The sequence below is a fragment of the Ambystoma mexicanum genome, chromosome 1p (genome assembly GCF_040938575.1).
Source record: "Ambystoma mexicanum isolate Mex_15411 chromosome 1p, UKY_AmexF1_1, whole genome shotgun sequence".
Taxonomy (NCBI): Eukaryota; Metazoa; Chordata; class Amphibia; order Caudata; family Ambystomatidae; genus Ambystoma; species Ambystoma mexicanum.
Genome location: NC_090921.1, coordinates 1,031,722,744 through 1,031,743,308, shown reverse-complemented (window position 1 = coordinate 1,031,743,308; position 20,565 = coordinate 1,031,722,744). Strand labels below are relative to the sequence as shown.

Here is a 20,565-nt window from a genome sequence, read left to right as displayed (position 1 = left end):
ATACTTGATTTCCGCCCCATATGTCAGTTTTGATAAAATCACCTGATTGTATAATTTTAAAGCAGGGGTCAAAGAAAAGTGACTATATTTTCTGTCTAATACACAGAGTTGAGCAGCCGCTGTAATCATGTTCACTCTTAATTCATTGGACACCAGCAGCTTTGAGCGCTTGGAGCTAATAGTGACACCCAAGTATTTAAACTCGGTTACCACCTGTAGCCTCTTACCCTCAATGTGCCATATAAAGTTAGCTCTCCCCGTAACGCTCCTTTTACGATTAAAGATCAGAATCTTTGATTTTGGAACACTAATCTCCAGGCTCAGTTCCCTAAAAAAGTTATGAGCTCGCAAAAGAGACCTCTGAAGTCCAACTGCCATGTAATCAATTAGCACAAAGTCGTCTGCGTCACTTTGAAGCTAAGCAGTACTGTGTGTTTATTCACGGTGTTTACTCCCTCCTCCCAGCCCGCCCCCACTCTGTTGTGATTGGTTGATTTGGTTGAGTAGCAAAGGCTGTATTCCAGCACTTCTCCCTGCTCTCCTGTGTTTTGGATGGCAATGTCACAGGTTTCCCCCTTCTCACCTGTCTATGTTGCCTGATGTCCTCTTTAGGTGGAGTCTTCTTTCGTATGGTTCGGGACTTAAATAAGCCCACTCGGCTGTCCTCGGCGTCCAGAAAACGTTCAGCTTCGATGTCCAGGATCACGGGAAACTCCAGGAGTATTCAAGAAGGAGTTGGAGGCACGCGGAAGCGGCACAGGGATTCCGGGAAGTTAGGAAAGATGGAAGAAGTCGGGAGAAGGGAATCCAGGGGCCAGGGGATAGCAAGTAGCACTAGAGAAGGTTCGGAGCACACGTCCGATCACAGCTAGTAGCAGCGTTGAGAAGCGCGGGGCCGCAGGGGTGTGGCTTCTTTATAGAGGACGCTGCATAGAACGTGAAGACTGGCGAGCAGCATTCTGAGCTTGCCGCCATGTTGGTAGTATTATGGAGTGTAAGGCCCGACGTGTCAGGGACCAGGAGGCCCAGAAGGGGCCAGTTTGATGGTTCATGACAGGCACATGTGGCTGGGCCCCCCGGGCCTCGATTTCTGCGGTCCCTACAATCTTGTGTGCCCCCCAGCCCTTGTTCCGAGCTCCAGCTCCCCTTCCTTCCTTGAACTCCCTCCCGCATCCAGCCCACCCCCACTCTGTTGTGATTGGTTGATTTGGTTGTGTAGCAAAGGCTATATTCCGGCACTGCTCCCTGCTTGTCTGTTTTTTGGATGGCGATGCAGGTGAGTGCACATGTGCCTGGGCCCTCTGGGCCTCGATTTCTGCTGTCCCTACAATCATGTGTGCCCCCCAGCCGTTGTTCCGAGCTCCAGCTCTCCTTGCTTCACCTCCCTGCCTCCCGCCTCCCAGCCCGCCCCCACTATGTTGTGATTGGTTGATTTGGTTGTGTAGCAAAGGCTGTATTCCGGCACTGCTCCCTGCTCGCCTGTGTTTTGGTTGGCGATGCAGGATAGTGCACATGTGCCTGGGCCTCAATTTCTGCTGTCCCTACAATCATGTGTGCCCCCCAGCCCTTGTTCCGAGCTCCAGCTCCCCTTCCTTCCCCTCCCTCCCTTCTGCCTCCCAGCCCGACCCCACTCTTTTGTGATTGGTTGATTTTGTTGCGTAGCAAAGGCTGTATACTGGCACTGCTCCCTGCTCGCCTGTGTTTTGGATGGCGATGCAGGTGAGTGCAAATGTGCCTGGGCCCCCTGGGCCTCAGTTTCTGCTGTCTCTACAATCATGTGTGCCCCCCAGCTCTTGTTCCGAGCTCCAACTCCCCTTCCTTCCTTCCCCTCCCTCCCTCCCGCATCCCAGCCCACCCCCACTCTGCTGTGATTGGTTGATTTGGTTGTGTAGCAAAGGCTGTATTCCGGCACTGCTCCCTGCTCGCCTGTTTTTTGGAAGGCGATGCAGGTGAGTGCTCATGTGCCTAGACCTCCTGGGCCTCGATTTCTGCGGTCCTTACAATCATGTGTGCCCCCCAGCCCTTGTTCCGAGCTCCAGCTCCCCTTCCTTCCCCTCCCTCCCTCCCACCTCGCAGCCCGCCCCCACTCTGTTGTGATTGGTTGATTTGGTTGTGTAGCAAAGGCTGTATTCTGGCACTGCTCCCTGCTCGCCTGTTTTTTGGATGGCGATGCAGGTGAGTGCACATGTGCCTGGGCCTCCTGGGCCTCGATTTCTGTGGTCCTTACAATCATGTGTGCTCCCCAGCCCTTGTTCCGAGCTCCAGCGCCCCTTCCTTCCCCTCCCTCCCGCCTCCCAGCCCGCCCACACTCTTTTTTGATTGGTTGATTTAGTTTTTTAGCAAAGGCTGTATTCCGGCACTGCTCCCTGCTCGCATGTTTTTTGGATGGCGATGCAGGTGAGTGCACATGTGCCTGGGCGCCCTGGGCCTCGATTTCTGCTGTCCCTACAATCATGCGTGCCCCCCAGCCTTGTTCCGAGCTCCAATTCCCCTTCCTTCCCCAAGCTCCCACCTCCCAGCCCGCCCCCACTCTGTTGTGATTGGTTGATTTGGTTGTGTAGCAAAGGCTGTATTACGGCACTGCTCCCTGCTCGCCTGTTTTTTGTATGGCAATGCAGGTGAGTGCACATGTGCCTGGGCCTCGATTTCTGCTGTCCCTACAATCATGTGTGCCCCCCAGCCCTTGTTCCGAGCTCCAGCTCCCCTTCCTTCCCCTCCCTCCTTCCCACCTCCCAGTCCGCCCCCACTCTGTTGTGACTGGTTGATTTGGTTGTGTAGCAAAGGCTGTATTCCGGCACTGCTCCCTGCTCGCCTGTTTTTTGGATGGCGATGCAGGTGAGTGCACATGTGCCTGGGCCTCGTTTTCTGCTGTCCCTACAATCATGTGTGCCCCCCAGCCCTTGTTCCGAGCTCCAGCTCCCCTTCCTTCCCCATCCTCCCACCTCCCAGCCCGCCCCCACTCTGTTGTGATTGGTTTATTTGGTTGTGTAGCAAAGGCTGTATTCTGGCACTGCTCCCTGCTTGCCTGTGTTTTGGATGGCGATGCAGGTGAGTGCAAATGTGCCTGGGCCCCCTGGGCCTCAATTTCTGCTGTCTCTACAATCATGTGTGCCCCCCAGCTCTTGTTTCGAGATCCAGCTCCCCTTCCTTCCTTCCCCTCCCTCCCTCCCGCATCCCAGCCCACCCCCACTCTGCTGTGATTGGTGGATTTGGTTGTGTAGCAAAGGCTGTATTCCAGCACTGCTCCCTGCTCGCCTGTTTTTTGGATGGCGATGCAGGTGAGTGCACAAGTGCCTGGGCCCCCTGGGCCTCGATTTCTGTGGTCCCTACAATCATGTGTGCCCCCAGCCCTTGTTCCGAGCTCCAGCTCCCCTTCCTGCCCCTCCCTCCCTCCCGCCTCCCAGCCCAACCCCACTCTGTTGTGATTGGTTGATTTTGTTGTGTAGCAAAGGCTGTATTCTGGCACTGCTCCCTGCTCGCCTGTTTTTTGGATGGCGATGCAGGTGAGTGCACATGTGCCTGGGCCTCCTGGGCCTCGATTTCTGTGGTCCTTACAATCATGTGTGCTCCCCAGCCCTTGTTCCGAGCTCCAGCGCCCCTTCCTCCCCCTCCCTCCCGCCTCCCAGCCCGCCCACACTCTTTTTTGATTGGTTGATTTAGTTTTTTAGCAAAGGCTGTATTCCGGCACTGCTCCCTGCTCGCATGTTTTTTGGATGGCGATGCAGGTGAGTGCACATGTGCCTGGGCGCCCTGGGCCTCGATTTCTGCTGTCCCTACAATCATGCGTGCCCCCCAGCCTTGTTCCGAGCTCCAATTCCCCTTCCTTCCCCAAGCTCCCACCTCCCAGCCCGCCCCCACTCTGTTGTGATTGGTTGATTTGGTTGTGTAGCAAAGGCTGTATTACGGCACTGCTCCCTGCTCGCCTGTTTTTTGTATGGCAATGCAGGTGAGTGCACATGTGCCTGGGCCTCGATTTCTGCTGTCCCTACAATCATGTGTGCCCCCCAGCCCTTGTTCCGAGCTCCAGCTCCCCTTCCTTCCCCTCCCTCCTTCCCACCTCCCAGTCCGCCCCCACTCTGTTGTGACTGGTTGATTTGGTTGTGTAGCAAAGGCTGTATTCCGGCACTGCTCCCTGCTCGCGTGTTTTTTGGATGGCGATGCAGGTGAGTGCACATGTGCCTGGGCCTCGTTTTCTGCTGTCCCTACAATCATGTGTGCCCCCCAGCCCTTGTTCCGAGCTCCAGCTCCCCTTCCTTCCCCATCCTCCCACCTCCCAGCCCGCCCCCACTCTGTTGTGATTGGTTTATTTGGTTGTGTAGCAAAGGCTGTATTCTGGCACTGCTCCCTGCTTGCCTGTGTTTTGGATGGCGATGCAGGTGAGTGCAAATGTGCCTGGGCCCCCTGGGCCTCAATTTCTGCTGTCTCTACAATCATGTGTTCCCCCCAGCTCTTGTTTCGAGATCCAGCTCCCCTTCCTTCCTTCCCCTCCCTCCCTCCCGCATCCCAGCCCACCCCCACTCTGCTGTGATTGGTTGATTTGGTTGTGTAGCAAAGGCTGTATTCTGGCACTGCTCCCTGCTCGCCTGTTTTTTGGATGGCGATGCAGGTGAGTGCACATGTGCCTGGGCCCCCTGGGCCCCCTGGGCCTCAATTTCTGCTGTCCCTACAATCATGTGTGCCCCCCAGCCCTTGTTCTGAGCTCCAGCTCCCCTTCCTTCCCCTCCCTCCCTTCTCCCAGTCCACCCCACTCTTTTTTGATTGGTTGATTTAGTTTTTTAGCAAAGGCTGTATTCCGGCACTGCTCGCCTGTTTTTTGGATGGCGATGCAGGTGAGTGCACATGTGCCTGGGCCCCCTGTGCCTCGATTTCTGCTGTCCCTACAATCATGTGTGCCCCCCAGCCCTTGTTCCGAGCTCCAGCTCCCCTTCATTCCCAGATCTCCCACCTCCCAGCCCGCCCCCACTATGTTGTGATTGGTTGATTTGGTTGTGTAGCAAAGGCTGTATTCTGACACTGTTCTCTGCACGCCTGTGTTTTGGATGGCGATGCAGGTGAGTGCACATGTGCCTGGGCCTCAATTTCTGCTGTCCCTATATCATGTTTGCCCCCCCAGCCCTTGTTCCGAGCTCAAGCTCCCCTTCCTTCCCCTCCCTCCCTCCCGCCTCCCAGCCCGACTCCACTCTGTCGTGATTGGTTGATTTTGTTGTGTAGCAAAGGCTGTATTCTGGCACTGCTCCCTGCTCGCCTGTTTTTTGGATGGCGATGCAGGTGAGTGCACATGTGCCTGGGCCTCGTTTTCTGCTGTCCCTACAATCATGTGTGCCCCCCAGCCCTTGTTCCGAGCTCCAGCTCCCCTTCCTTCCCCATCCTCCCACCTCCCAGCCCGCCCCCACTCTGTTGTGATTGGTTTATTTGGTTGTGTAGCAAAGGCTGTATTCTGGCACTGCTCCCTGCTTGCCTGTGTTTTGGATGGCGATGCAGGTGAGTGCAAATGTGCCTGGGCCCCCTGGGCCTCAATTTCTGCTGTCTCTACAATCATGTGTGCCCCCCAGCTCTTGTTTCGAGATCCAGCTCCCCTTCCTTCCTTCCCCTCCCTCCCTCCCGCATCCCAGCCCACCCCCACTCTGCTGTGATTGGTGGATTTGGTTGTGTAGCAAAGGCTGTATTCCAGCACTGCTCCCTGCTCGCCTGTTTTTTGGATGGCGATGCAGGTGAGTGCACAAGTGCCTGGGCCCCCTGGGCCTCGATTTCTGTGGTCCCTACAATCATGTGTGCCCCCAGCCCTTGTTCCGAGCTCCAGCTCCCCTTCCTGCGCCTCCCAGCCCAACCCCACTCTGTTGTGATTGGTTGATTTTGTTGTGTAGCAAAGACTGTATTCTGGCACTGTTCCCTGCTCGCCTGTGTTTTGGATGGCGATGCAGGTGAGTGCACATGTGCCTGGGCCCCCTGGGCCTAGATTTCTGCTGTTCCTACAATCATGTGTGCCCCCAGCCCTTGTTCCAAGCTCCAGCTCCCCTTCCTTCCCCACCCTCCCACCTCCCAGCCCGCCCCCACTCTGTTGTGATTGGTTGATTTGGTTGTGTAGCAAAGGCTGTATTCTGGCACTGCTCCCTGCTCGCCTGTGTTTTTGTTGGCGATGCAGGTTAGTGCACATGTGCCTGGGCCTCAATTTCTGCTGTCCCTACAATCATGTGTGCCCCCCAGCCCTTGTTCCGAGCTCCAGCTCCCCTTCCTTCCCCTCCCTCCCTCCTGCCTCCCAGCCCGACCCCACTCTTTTGTGATTGGTTGATTTTGTTGCGTAGCAAAGGCTGTATTCTGGCACTGCTCCCTGCTCGCCTGTGTTTTGGATGGCGAGGCAGGTGAGTGCAAATGTGCCTGGGCCCCCTGGGCCCCAGTTTCTGCTGTCTCTACAATCATGTGTGCCCCCCAGCTCTTGTTCCGAGCTCCAGCTCCCCTTCCTTCCTTCCCCTCCCTCCCTCCCGCATCCCAGCCCACCCCCACTCTGCTGTGATTGGTTGATTTGGTTGTGTAGCAAAGGCTGTATTCCGGCACTGCTCCCTGCTCGCCTGTTTTTTGGAAGGCGATGCAGGTGAGTGCTCATGTGCCTAGACCTCCTGGGCCTCGATTTCTGCGGTCCTTACAATCATGTGTGCCCCCCAGCCCTTGTTCTGAGCTCCAGCTCCCCTTCCTTCCCCTCCCTCCCTCCCACCTCGCAGCCCGCCCCCACTCTGTTGTGATTGGTTGATTTGGTTGTGTAGCAAAGGCTGTATTCTGGCACTGCTCCCTGCTCGCCTGTTTTTTGGATGGCGATGCAGGTGAGTGCACATGTGCCTGGGCCCCCTGGGCCCCCTGGGCCTCAATTTCTGCTGTCCCTACAATCATGTGTGCCCCCCAGCCCTTGTTCTGAGCTCCAGCTCCCCTTCCTTCCCCTCCCTCCCTTCTCCCAGTCCACCCCACTCTTTTTTGATTGGTTGATTTAGTTTTTTAGCAAAGGCTGTATTCCGGCATTGCTCGCCTGTTTTTTGGATGGCGATGCAGGTGAGTGCACATGTGCCTGGGCCCCCTGTGCCTCGATTTCTGCTGTCCCTACAATTATGTGTGCCCCCCAGCCCTTGTTCCGAGCTCCAGCTCCCCTTCATTCCCAGATCTCCCACCTCCCAGCCCGCCCCCACTATGTTGTGATTGGTTGATTTGGTTGTGTAGCAAAGGCTGTATTCTGACACTGTTCTCTACACGCCTGTGTTTTGGATGGCGATGCAGGTGAGTGCACATGTGCCTGGGCCTCAATTTCTGCTGTCCCTATATCATGTTTGACCCCCCAGCCCTTGTTCCGAGCTCAAGCTCCCCTTCCTTCCCCTCCCTCCCTCCCGCCTCCCAGCCCGACTCCACTCTGTCGTGATTGGTTGATTTTGTTGTGTAGCAAAGGCTGTATTCTGGCACTGCTCCCTGCTCGCCTGTTTTTTGGATGGCGATGCAGGTGAGTGCACATGTGCCTGGGCCCCCTGGGCCCCCTGGTCCTCAATTTCTGCTGTCCCTACAATCATGTGTGCCCCCCAGCCCTTGTTCTGAGCTCCAGCTCCCCTTCCTTCCCCTCCCTCCCTCCCACCTCGCAGCCCGCCCCCACTCTGTTGTGATTGGTTGATTTGGTTGTGTAGCAAAGGCTGTATTCTGGCACTGCTCCCTGCTCGACTGTTTTTTGGATGGCGATGCAGGTGAGTGCACATGTGCCTGGGCCCCCTGGGCCCCCTGGGCCTCAATTTCTGCTGTCCCTACAATCATGTGTGCCCCCCAGCCCTTGTTCTGAGCTCCAGCTCCCCTTCCTTCCCCTCCCTCCCTTCTCCCAGTCCACCCCACTCTTTTTTGATTGGTTGATTTAGTTTTTTAGCAAAGGCTGTATTCCGACACTGCTCGCCTGTTTTTTGGATGGCGATGCAGGTGATTGCACATGTGCCTGGGCCCCCTGTGCCTCGATTTCTGCTGTCCCTACAATCATGTGTGCCCCCCAGCCCTTGTTCCGAGCTCCAGCTCCCCTTCATTCCCAGATCTCCCACCTCCCAGCCCGCCCCCACTATGTTGTGATTGGTTGATTTGGTTGTGTAGCAAAGGCTGTATTCTGACAGTGTTCTCTGCTTCCCTGTGTTTTGGATGGCGATGCAGGTGAGTGCACATGTGCCTGGGCCTCAATTTCTGCTGTCCCTATATCATGTTTGCCCCCCCAGCCCTTGTTCCGAGCTCCAGCTCCCCTTCCTTCCCCTCCCTCCCTCCCGCCTCCCAGCCCGACTCCACTCTGTCGTGATTGGTTGATTTTGTTGTGTAGCAAAGGCTGTATTCTGGCACTGCTCCCTGCTTGCCTGTGGTTTGGATGGCGATGCAGGTGAGTGCAAATGTGCCTGGGCCCCCTGGGCCTCAATTTCTGCTGTCCCTACAATCATATGTGCCCCCCAGCCCTTGTTCTGAGCTCCAGCTCCCCTACCTTCCCCTCCCTCCCTCCCACCTCCCATCCCAACACTTACCCTGATTAGATCAATAGATGGCCTTAACTGGCCTTCCCAGGGCAACCCTCTGCCTGGCAGCCCCTGTGGCTAAGGGCCCAAGGCAAAGGGCGGCTCCAGATCGTATCTGCAGGTATTCGCGGAGAAGCAAGAAGCCGTAGCCTGCCGCCAACCAGCACCGACCGAAACGTAAGTGTGGCAATTACTGAAGCAATTACTTCACGCCAGAAAGACCTACCACTCATAATTAAAAGACATAATGTGTTACATCAGTCACATACTAATGCCCAATGATTATCCACACCCTATTAGCGTCACTGTGCCAGAGTTGAATCTATAAGGCATTCCCTGCACCATTGAGCATGCCCCAACAGCGCCAATCTATTAAAGTTGAATTTAGACGTGTGCCCAATAGGGTCACTGTGTTAGAGTTGAACTTAGAATTATGCCCAATAGCGTCACTGTGTTAGAATTTGAAATTAGAAGTGTACCCAATAGCGTCAATGTGTTAGAGTTGAACTTAGAAGTGTGCCCAATACTGTCACTGTGTTAGAGTTGAACTTAGAAGTTTGCCCAATAGCGTCACTGTGTTAGAATTTGAACTTAGAAGTGTGCCCAATACTGTCACTGGGTTAGAGTTGAACTTAGAAGTGTGTCCAATAGCGTCACTGTGTTAGAATTGAACTTAGAAGTGTGCCAATAGCGTTACTGTGTTACAGTTGAACTTAGAAAGTATGCCTAACAGCATCATTGTGTTATAGTTGAACTTAGAAGTGTGCCCAATAGCGTCACTGTGTTAGAATTTGAACTTAGAAGTGTGCCCAAAACCGTCACTTTGATAGAGTTGAACTTAGAAGATTGCCCAATACTTTCACTATGTTAGAGTTGAACTTAGAAGTGTGCCCAATAGCGTCACAGTGTTAGAGTTGAACTTAGAAAGTATGCCTAACAGCGTCATTGTGTTAGAGTTTGAACTTAGAAGTGTGCTCAATAGCGTCACTGTGTTAGAGTTGAACTTAGAAAGTATGCCTAACAGCGTCATTGTGTTAGAGTTTGAACTTAGAAGTGTGCTCAATAGCGTCACTGTGCTAGAATTTGAATTTAGAAGTATGCCCAATAGCGTCACTGTGTTAGAGTTGAACTTAGAAGTGTGCCCAATAGCGTCACTGTGTTAGAATTTGAACTTAGAAGTGTGCCCAATAGCGTCACTGTGTTATAGTTGAACTTAGAAGTGTGCCCAATACCGTCACTGTGTTAGAATTTGAACTTAGAAGTGTGCCCAAAACCGTCACTGGGATAGGGTTGAACTTACAAGTGTGCCAAATACTTTCACTGTGTTAGAGTTGAACTTAGAAGTGTGCTCAATAGCGTCACTGTGTTAGAACTTGAAATTAGAAGTGTACCCAATAGCGTCACTGTGTTAGAGTTGAACTTAGAAGTGTGCCCAATAGCGTCACTGTGTTAGAGTTGAACTTAGAAATGTGCCCAATATCGTCACTGTGTTAGAATTTGAAATTAGAAGTGTACCCAATAGCGTCACTGTGTTAGAGTTGAACTTAGAAGTGTGCCCATTAGCGTCACTGTGTTAGAGTTGAACTTAGAAGTGTGCCCAATAGCGTCTCTGTGTTAGAGTTGAACTTAGAAGTGTACCCAATAGTGTCACTGTGTTAGAGTTTGAATTTAGAAGTGTGCCAGTAGCGTTGCTGTGTTAGAGTTTAAACTTAGAAGTGTGCCCAATAGCGTCACTGTGTTAGAGTTTAAACTTAGAAATGTGCCAATAGCGTCACTGTTTTAGAGTTGAACTTAGAAGTGTGCCCAATAGCGTCACTGTGTTAGAATTTGAAATTAGAAGTGTGCCCAATAGCATCACTGTGTTAGAGTTGATCTTAGAAAGTATGCCTAACAGCGTCTCTGTGTTAGAGTTGAACATAGAAATGTGCCCAATAACGTCACTGTGTTAGAATTAAATCTAGAAGGCATTCCCTACACCATTGAGCGTGCACCAACAGCACCACTGTATTAAAGTTGAACTTAGAAAGTGTGCCCAATAGCGTCAACGTGTCAGCGTTTGAACTTAGAAAGTGTGCCCAATAGCACCACTGTGTGAGAGATGAACTTAGAAAATGTGCACAATAGCGTCACTCTATTAGAGTTGAATCTAGAAGGCATTCCTTACACCATTGAGCGTGCCCTAACAGCGCCACTTTATTAAAGTTGAACTTAGAAAGTGTGCCCAATAGCGTCATTGGGTTAGAGTTGAACTTAGAAAGTGTGCCCAACAGCGTCTCTGTGTTAGAATTGAACTTAGTAAATATGCCCAACAGCGTCATTGGGTTAGAGTTGAACTTCGAAAGTATGCCTAACAGCGTCACTGTGTTAGAATTCAACTTAGAAAGTATGCCTGATAAGCGTTACTGTTAAAGTTGAATCTAGAAGACATCCCCAACATCGAGCATTCCATAATATCGTCATTGTGCTAGTGTTGAATTCAGAAAGTATGCCTAATAGCGTTACTGTGTTATAATTGAATCTAGAAGGTACTCCCAACATCATTGAGTGTGCCCTAATTAGCCTGACTGTGTTAAAATTAAACTTAAAAGCATACCTAAAAGCATTACTGTGTTAAAGTAGAATCTAGAAGGTATTCCCAGTATCTTTGGATATGCCTGGCCGCATGCACTTTACTGATTACCACCATATCACACTACTATGCTTACTCTATCATATACACCATCATTCAACTAGAACACAGCAATACTATGACACATTCGGTATAGCTGTTCTCATACTACCATGACCCCTCAAACTACCCATCATTCTAATAAAACACAACTAGTTGAGCACACCCCAGCTAGCTTATGCGTCTCCTCAGACCTAACGCAGCCAGGACTCTTTCTGGGTGTCCACCCTCCAGACTGAACACATCCAACTGATTTCCTCAGCACCACACCTACCGCTAAGAAGCAGCTATCATGCAACAACCACACCAGCTGCACACATACCCGGTGCACCCACGCACTTTACGACACTCTCTCTCTTTACTGACTTGAACTACGGTTCACATGGAGCGACATGCTGGACCACGTGCCTGGCTGCTTGGTGAGTTGCCTGAGTGGGCCATGGCAGTGCAATGGGGTAGGGATGCGTTGCAATGCATACCCCACCTGGGTGGGAATGGGGGGATGCATACCCCACCTGGGTGGGAATGGGGGGGGTGCATACCCCACCTGGGTGGGAATGGGGGGGGTGCATACCCCACCAGGGTGGGAATGGGGGGGATGCATACCCACCTGGGTGGGAACGGACAGTGATTGGAGAATGCACGCAGAGCTAATGACACCTGACCTGAACCTCCCAACCCCAAAATGACACATCATTGGCACACATCTGACCATTAACGCATATCAATGCCCACATGTGAGACGCACACATAACCTGACCACCATGTGTATGTCAAGCAATGCATGAATAAACAAGATCGCTACTGTGCCAATGTGGCTAGTGTGACCATGCACAGTGTAGAATACGCAGCATAATTGGGAGGCTAAACATTGTCGTACAACCACAGTACATCCACCTCAGCATGCATCATCTCAACCTGGATCATCTATTGAACGCCATCCAGACTACCACACCTCATAGCAGTATAGTATGCATCTAGATAACATTTGTGCATACGTACAGGGACATGTGCATGTCCACACGAAATAGCTGCGGCCATGACTGTGCTGCCTGAAGGTGGCAGCTCAGAGTGACACACACCTATTTGTATTTGCTTGCAGGTGATGGAGGATATCCCTTGAGGCCGTGGCTACTTACCCCTGTGCGGTACCCGCAGAACAGCCATGAAGAGGAGTACAATCGGGTTCACACCCGTACCCGTGTTGTGACTGAGCAGACCTTTGGCCTATTGAAGGCGCGGTTCCGCTGCCTAAGCAGGTCTGGTGGAGCACTCCTTTATAGGCCTGAGAAGTTGGCAAAGATCACCATGGCCTGTGTCATGCTGCACAACATGTGCATCCAGAGAAATGTACCACTGCCACCTGACATTGACATGCATGCACCGGGTGAGGATGATGAGTATGGAGACAGAGGTGAAGCAGCACCCCTGCCAGTACGTGATGCACAGGATGGCCATGCAGTACGCCAATCACTGATTTACAAATACTTTTGAACCACAGGGTCTATGATAGACATGTGTCAGTGACACACTGGGTCCATGTGGACATGCTCACAGGGAATGTTGGGAGTTGGGCACTGAACACCGTAAATAATTAAATGGATATACACGAAATGAACAATGTCCAGGCATTGAATGTGTTTTTTTCGCAACGGGTGTATTGGTTCAAACTGCTAATATGTGACAACCCCCACCCCCAAAACCCCAGTGAACTACAAACCCCCCCAGTAAACTACAAACCCCCCCAGTGAACTACAAACCCCCCAGTAAACTATAAACCCCCCCAGTGAACTACAAACCCCCCCAGTAAACTACAAACCCTCCCAGTAAACTACTACCCCCCCAGTAAACTGCAAACCCCCACAGTAAACTCCCCCAAATGCTCCCATTCACCCCCAACACCATGTGAGCCACTCCCAAAGTCCTCCCACACTATTTGCGGGACTTCTTGCTTTGCAGTGGCTGCATTTCAACCTTCTGGTAGGACGCACAGGGCTGGTGGGGACAGAGGAAGCAGGTGTGGTGGCTGATGAGGAGTCAGTGGGCATTTCCACGCCTGCTGCTAGTCGTGGCCGCTGCATGTGCAGCAGGATTGATGTTAGTACCTGGGTGATAGCCCCCAGACAGTCCCTCATCAGCAATGTTGAGGCATTGACTGCTGCTGTGTTGGCTTCAATGGCGGCTGTGGTCCCCGCTATGGCTGTGGCTATCTCCTGCCTGGTGTCCTCGCCATCCTCTATGTATTGCCGCAGGAGCTCCAACATCGACTCATGTCGGGCCTCCACCCTCACCAGCCATGACTCAAGGCTGTTGGTGGGAGCAGGAGTGGTGGGTGGTGCGGTCACGGGGCCTGCACCTGCAGTGCTGTTCTCAGAGAAGGGGCTCAGGTCAGAGACGTGCAGGCAGGGATCAGCACTGCTGTAGGTGGGTGAGGGCCGAGTTTGGGGCAGGGGGGTGGACGAGGGGCTTGGGGTGCCTGGACAAGCCACATCCGTGACTCCTTCCTGGTCCACATTGTCCTCAAAGTCATCTTCAGTGGTGGCCGGTGCTTCTAGGGCCTCCCCTTCCAATGGTGTGGGTGTGGGCAGCTGGGTGGTGATGGTGTCAGGCGCACTGGCTGTAGGGTTGGGCTGCGAGGCTGACCCGGAGATGGTGGTGTCAGTTGGCCTTTCCTGTGACTAGGACGTGAATGCCCTCGTGGTGGTGTCTTGGCTAGCATCTTCTCCATCGGTGCCTGGGGGGTAGAAGAGATGCAGGGCATCAGTGATGGTGTTACATGCCAGATGCATACTATGGTGCTGTGCAGTATTTCATTAATCATACATTCATGTCTTACAGGTGTGTCACACAGGGTAGTCTGAAGTGTGCCAGTAGTGTTGCTGTGTTAGAGTTTAAACTTAGAAGTGTGCCCAATAGCGTCACTGTGTTAGAGTTTAAACTTAGAAATGTGCCAATAGCGTCACTGTGTTAGAGTTGAACTTAGAAGTGTGCCCAATAGCGTCACTGTGTTAGAATTTGAAATTAGAAGTGTGCCCAATAGCATCACTGTGTTAGAGTTGATCTTAGAAAGTATGCCTAACAGCGTCTCTGTGTTAGAGATGAACATAGAAATGTGCCCATTAGCTTCACTGGGTTATAATTAAATCTAGAAGGCATTCCCTACACCATTGAGCGTGCACCAACAGCACCACTGTATTAAAGTTGAACTTCGAAAGTGTGCCCAATAGCGTCAATGTGTCAGCGTTTTGAACTTAGAAAGTGTGCCCAATAGCGTCACTGTGTGAGAGATGAACTTAGAAAATGTGCACAATACCGTCACTCTATTAGAGTTGAATCTAGAAGGCATTCCTTACACCATTGAGCGTGCCCTAACAGCGCCACTGTATTAAAGTTGAACTTAGAAAGTGTGCCCAATAGCGTCTCTGTGTTAGAATTGAACTTAGAAAGTGTGCCCAACAGCATCATTGGGTTAGAGTTGAACTTCGAAAGTATGCCTAACAGCGTCACTGTGTTAGAATTCAACTCAGAAAGTATGCCTGATAAGCGTTACTGTTAAAGTTGAATCTAGAAGACATCCCCAACATCGAGCATGCCATAATATCGTCATTGTGCTTGTGTTGAATTCAGAAAGTATGCCTAATAGCGTTACTGTGTTAAAATTGAATCTAGAAGGTACTCCCAACATCATTGAGTGTGCCCTAATTAGCCTGACTGTGTTAAAATTAAACTTAAAAGCATACCTAAAAGCATTACTGTGTTAAAGTAGAATCTAGAAGGTATTCCCAGTATCTTTGGATATGCCTGGCCGCATGCACTTTACTGATTACCACCATATCACACTACTATGCTTACTCTATCATATACACCATCATTCAACTAGAACACAGCGATACTATGACACATTCGGTATAGCTGTTCTCATACTACCATGACCCCTCAAACTACCCATCATTCTAATAAAACACAACTAGTTGAGCACACCCCGGCTAGCTTATGCGTCTCCTCAGACATAACGCAGCCAGGACTCTTTCTGGGTGTCCACCCTCCAGACTGAACACATCCAACTGATTTCCTCAGCACCACACCTACCGCTAAGAAGCAGCTATCATGCAACAACCACACCAGCTGCACACATACCCGGTGCACCCACGCACTTTACGACACTCTCTCTCTTTACTGACTTGAACTACGGTTCACATGGAGCGACATGCTGGACCACGTGTCTGGCTGCTTGGTGAGTTGCCTGAGTGGGCCATGGCAGTGCAATGGGGTAGGGATGCGTTGCAATGCATACCCCACCTGGGTTGGAATGGGGGGATGCATACCCCACCTGGGTGGGAATGGGGGGGATGCATACCCCACCTGGGTGGGAATGGGGGGTGCATACCCCACCAGGGTGGGAATGGGGGGGATGCATACCCACCTGGGTGGGAACGGACAGTGATTGGAGAATGCACGCAGAGCTAATGACACCTGACCTGAACCTCCCAACCCCAAAATGACACATCATTGGCACACATCTGACCATTAAAGCATATCAATGCCCACATGTGAGACGCACACATAACCTGACCACCATGTGTATGTCAAGCAATGCATGAATAAACAAGATCGCTACTGTGCCAATGTGGCTAGTGTGACCATGCACAGTGTAGAATACGCAGCATAATTGGGAGGCTAAACATTGTCGTACAACCACAGTACATCCACCTCAGCATGCATCATCTCAACCTGGATCATCTATTGAACGCCATCCAGACTACCACACCTCATAGCAGTATAGTATGCATCTAGATAACATTTGTGCATACGTACAGGGACATGTGCATGTCCACACGAAATAGCTGCGGCCATGACTGTGCTGCCTGAAGGTGGCAGCTCAGAGTGACACACACCTATTTGTATTTGCTTGCAGGTGATGGAGGATATCCCTTGAGGCCGTGGCTACTTACCCCTGTGCGGAACCCGCAGAACAGCCATGAAGAGGAGTACAATCGGGTTCACACCCGTACCCGTGTTGTGACTGAGCAGACCTTTGGCCTGTTGAAGGCGCGGTTCCGCTGCCTAAGCAGGTCTGGTGGAGCACTCCTTTATAGGCCTGAGAAGTTGGCAAAGATCACCATGGCCTGTGTCATGCTGCACAACATGTGCATCCAGAGAAATGTACCACTGCCACCTGACATTGACATGCATGCACCGGGTGTGGATGATGAGTATGGAGACAGAGGTGAAGCAGCACCCCTGCCAGTACGTGATGCACAGGATGGCCATGCAGTACACCAATCACTGATTTACAAATACTTCTGAACCACAGGGTCTATGATAGACATGTGTCAGTGACACACTGGGTCCATGTGGACATGCTCACAGGGAATGTTGGGAGTTGGGCACTGAACACCGTAAATAATTAAATGGATATACACGAAATGAACAATGGCCAGGCATTGAATGTGTTTTTTTAGCAACGGGTGTATTGGTTCAAACTGCTAATATGTGACAACCCCCACCCCCAAAACCCCAGTGAACTACAAACCCCCCCAGTGAACTACAAACCCCCCAGTAAACTATAAACCCCCCCAGTGAACTACAAACCCCCCCAGTAAACTACAACCCCTCCCAGTAAACTACTACCCCCCCAGTAAACTGCAAACCCCCACAGTAAACTCCCCCAAATGCTCCCATTCACCCCCAACACCATGTGAGCCACTCCCAAAGTCCTCCCACACTATTTGCGGGACTTCTTGCTTTGCAGTGGCTGCATTTCAACCTTCTGGTAGGACGCACAGGGCTGGTGGGGACAGAGGAAGCAGGTGTGGTGGCTGATGAGGAGTCAGTGGGCATTTCCACGCCTGCTGCTAGTCGTGGCCGCTGCATGTGCAGCAGGATTGATGTTAGTACCTGGGTGATAGCCCCCAGACAGTCCCTCATCAGCAATGTCGAGGCATTGACTGCTGCTGTGTTGGCTTCAATGGCGGCTGTGGTCCCCTCTATGGCTGTGGCTATCTCCTGCCTGGTGTCCTCGCCATCCTCTATGTATTGCCGCAGGAGCTCCAACATCGACTCATGTCGGGCCTCCACCCTCACCAGCCATGACTCAAGGCTGTTGGTGGGAGCAGGAGTGGTGGGTGGTGCGGTCACGGGGCCTGCATCTGCAGTGCTGTTCTCAGAGAAGGGGCTCAGGTCAGAGACGTGCAGGCAGGGATCAGCACTGCTGTAGGTGGGTGAGGGCCGAGTTTGGGGCAGGGGGGTGGACGAGGGGCTTGGGGTGCCTGGACAAGCCACATCCGTGACTCCTTCCTGGTCCACATTGTCCTCAAAGTCATCTTCAGTGGTGGCCAGTGCTTCTAGGGCCTCCCCTTCCAATGGTGTGGGTGTGGGCAGCTGGGTGGTGATGGTGTCAGGCGCACTGGCTGTAGGGTTGGGCTGCGAGGCTGACCCGGAGATGGTGGTGTCAGTTGGCCTTTCCTGTGACTAGGACGTGAATGCCCTCGTGGTGGTGTCTTGGCTAGCATCTTCTCCATCGGTGCCTGGGGGGTAGAAGAGATGCAGGGCATCAGTGATGGTGTTACATGCCAGATGCATACTATGGTGCTGTGCAGTATTTCATTAATCATACATTCATGTTTTACAGGTGTGTCACACAGGGTAGTCTGAAGTGTGCCAGTAGTGTTGCTGTGTTAGAGTTTAAACTTAGAAGTGTGCCCAATAGCGTCACTGTGTTAGAGTTTAACTTAGAAATGTGCCAATAGCGTCACTGTGTTAGAGTTGATCTTAGAAAGTATGCCTAACAGCGTCTCTGTGTTAGAGATGAACATAGAAATGTGCCCAATAGCTTCACTGTGTTAGAATTAAATCTAGAAGGCATTCCCTTCACCATTGAGCGTGCACCAACAGCACCACTGTATTAAAGTTGAACTTCGAAAGTGTGCCCAATAGCGTCAATGTGTCAGCGTTTGAACTTAGAAAGTGTGCCCAATAGCGTCACTGTGTGAGAGATGAACTTAGAAAATGTGCACAATACCGTCACTCTATTAGAGTTGAATCTAGAAGGCATTCCTTACACCATTGAGCGTGCCCTAACAGCGCCACTGTATTAAAGTTGAACTTAGAAAGTGTGCCCAATAGCGTCTCTGTGTTAGAATTGAACTTAGAAAGTGTGCCCAACAGCATCATTGGGTTAGAGTTGAACTTCGAAAGTATGCCTAACAGCGTCACTGTGTTAGAATTCAACTCAGAAAGTATGCCTGATAAGCATTACTGTTAAAGTTGAATCTAGAAGACATCCCCAACATTGAGCATGCCATAATATCGTCATTGTGCTTGTGTTGAATTCAGAACGTATGCCTAATAGCGTTACTGTGTTAAAATTGAATCTAGAAGGTACTCCCAACATCATTGAGTGTGCCCTAATTAGCCTGACTGTGTTAAAATTAAACTTAAAAGCATACCTAAAAGCATTACTGTGTTAAAGTAGAATCTGGAAGGTATTCCCAGTATCTTTGGATATGCCTGGCCGCATGCACTTTACTGATTACCACCATATCACACTACTATGCTTACTCTATCATATACACCATCATTCAACTAGAACACAGCGATACTATGACACATTCGGTGTAGCTGTTCTCATACTACCATGACCCCTCAAACTACCCATAATTCTAATAAAACACAGCTAGCTGAGCACACCCCGGCTAGCTTATGCGTCTCCTCAGACCTAACGCAGCCAGGACTCATCCTGAGTGTCCACCCTCCAGACTGAACACATCCAACTGATTTCCTCAGCACCACACCTACCGCTAAGAAGCAGCTATCATGCAACAACCACACCAGCTGCACACATACCCGGTGCACCCACGCACTTTACGACACTCTCTCTCTTTACTGACTTGAACTACGGTTCACATGGAGCGACATGCTGGACCACGTGCCTGGCTGCTTGGTGAGTTGCCTGAGTGGGCCATGGCAGTGCAATGGGGTAGGGATGTGTTGCGATGCATACCCCACCTGGGTGGGAATGGGGGGATGCATACCCCACCTGGGTGGGAATGGGGGGGATGCATACCCCACCTGGGTGGGAATGGGGGGGATGCATACCCCACCTGGGTGGGAATGGGGGGATGCATACCCCACCTGGGTGGGAACGGACAGTGATTGGAGAATGCACGCAGAGCTAATGACACCTGACCTGAACCTCCCAACCCCAAAATGACACATCATTGGCACACATCTGACCATTAACGCATATCAATGCCCACATGTGAGACGCACACATAACCTGACCACCATGTGTATGTCAAGCAATGCATGAATAAACAAGATCGCTACTGTGCCAATGTGGCTAGTGTGACCATGCAGAGTGTAGAATACGCAGCATAATTGGGAGGCTAAACATTGTCGTACAACCACAGTACATCCACCTCAGCATGCATCATCTCAACCTGGATCATCTATTGAATGCCATCCAGACTACCACACCTCATAGCAGTATAGTATGCATCTAGATAACATTTGTGCATACGTACAGGGACATGTGCATGTCCACACGAAATAGCTGCGGCCATGACTGTGCTGCCTGAAGGTGGCAGCTCAAAGTGACACACACCTATTTGTATTTGCTTGCAGGTGATGGAGGATATCCCTTGAGGCCGTGGCTACTTACCCCTGTGCGGAACCCGCAGAACAGCCATGAAGAGGAGTACAATCGGGTTCACACCCGTACCCGTGTTGTGACTGAGCAGACCTTTGGCCTGTTGAAGGCGCGGTTCCGCTGCCTAAGCAGGTCTGGTGGAGCACTCCTTTATAGGCCTGAAAAGTTGGCAAAGATCACCATGGCCTGTGTCATGCTGCACAACATGTGCATCCAGAGAAATGTACCACTGCCACCTGACATTGACATGCATGCACCGGGTGAGGATGATGAGGATGGAGACAGAGATGAAGCAGCACCCCTGCCAGTACGTGATGCACAGGATGGCCATGCAGTACGCCAATCACTGATTTACAAATACTTCTGAACCACAGGGTCTATGGTAGACATGTGTCAGTGACACACTGGGTCCATGTGGACATGCTCACAGGGAATGTTGGGAGTTGGGCACTGAACACCGTCAATAATTAAATGGATATACACGAAATTAACAATGTCCAGGCATTGAATGTGTTTTTTTTCGCAACGGGTGTATTGGTTCAAACTGCTAATATGTGACAACCCCCACGACCCCAAAACCCAGGTGAACTACAAACCCCTCCAGTAAACTACAAACCCCCCAGTGAACTACAAACCCCCCAGTAAACTACAACCCCCCCCGTGAACTACAAACCCCCCCAGTAAACTACAACCCCTCCCAGTAAACTACTACCCCCCCAGTAAACTGCAAATCCCCACAGTAA

General features: G+C 51.4%; 1 long non-coding RNA gene across 1 annotated transcript; it reads left to right on the top strand.

Annotated features, from left to right (window-relative positions):
- The first annotated feature begins 2,203 nt into the window (after positions 1-2,203).
- LOC138447690 (uncharacterized) lies at positions 2,204-14,391 on the top strand. Its single transcript, XR_011259926.1, has 2 exons — positions 2,204-8,681; positions 12,275-14,391. It is a non-coding gene; the product is annotated as an uncharacterized lncRNA (long non-coding RNA).
- The last annotated feature ends 6,174 nt before the right edge of the window (positions 14,392-20,565 follow it).